Genomic DNA, 1183 nt, shown 5'->3' on the forward strand with positions numbered 1-1183 from the left:
CTACATTTCTGATATCTCCAAATTCCTGGGCTCTCTCCCGCAAATTTACTATCAACGCTTCATGTAACACTATTGTGATGGTTTGTATATTCTTGGACCAGGGAGTGGCACCATTTGGAGCTGTGACCTGGTTGGAGTAGGTGTGTCACTGTGGGTGTGGGCTTAACACTCTCACCCTAGGTGCCTGGAAGTCAGTCTTCCACTAGTGGCCTTTGGATAAAGATGTAGAACTCTCAGCTCTGCCTGTGCCATGCCTGCCTAGATGCTGCCATGCTTCCACCTTGATGGTAATGGACTGAACCTCTGAACATGTAAGCCAGCTCCAGTTAAATGTTGTTTCTTATAAGACTTGCCTTGGTCATGGTGCCTGTTCACAGCAGTAAAACCCTAACTAAGACAACTGTCTATAGGGATTCTGACTCTGTTATGTATTGTCTGACCTTCAAGGTCTTCATTGTAGTTTGGACAGAAATCGTCATGAAATTAAAAGCCTGCACAGTCAGATCACAAAGGCAACATGAAGTCTGCCACCACCTCGAGTGGGAGTTGCCCCCCTTCCCTTGTACTATGGCTGTGGACATCACTGAATGCTTGGGTGGCTGAATGCCCTGCAGTGATTTCTGGAGAAACAACTACCTGAATGATCTTCTGCCAGCAACACACCTAACTCTCTCCTCAAGCGAGTTGAGTTCTTTCAAAAGAGTTTCCTCTTTGATACCCCGGGACCTAAGTGGGGTCCAGTCGATCCCAGAGATTCCCTTAGGCATCTTTGCCGTTGCTCTTTGGAAAAGCATGTGCCTTTTTCACCGAGTGGGTAAGCTTTTCAGCAGCCACACCTTCCCAGGCTTGCTTTCGAGCCAGTCTGTAAGTTTTCCAAACCTTCATATCCTTCCATTTGCTCATAACTACAGTGAAAACATGGCTAAAACCCAGCTAGCGTCAGCCACATCACAGTCGGAATCTAATTATCAATGGAATCTTTATGCCCATCTGAAGCCTTGTGAGTCAGATTTGCAGTGCCTGACTTCTGACTGATAGTCCAGTCTACTGAGATTATACAATAGTCACTGTTAGGCTCTGCTATGATATTCTATGATTTCTCTACTGTGATCTCCAAGGTCTGTCTTTCTTTCTTTCTTTCTTTCTTTCTTTCTTTCTTTCTTTCTTTCTTTCTTTCTTTCTT

Source organism: Mus caroli, chromosome 12 (assembly GCF_900094665.2).
Source record: "Mus caroli chromosome 12, CAROLI_EIJ_v1.1, whole genome shotgun sequence".
Lineage (NCBI taxonomy): Eukaryota > Metazoa > Chordata > Mammalia > Rodentia > Muridae > Mus > Mus caroli.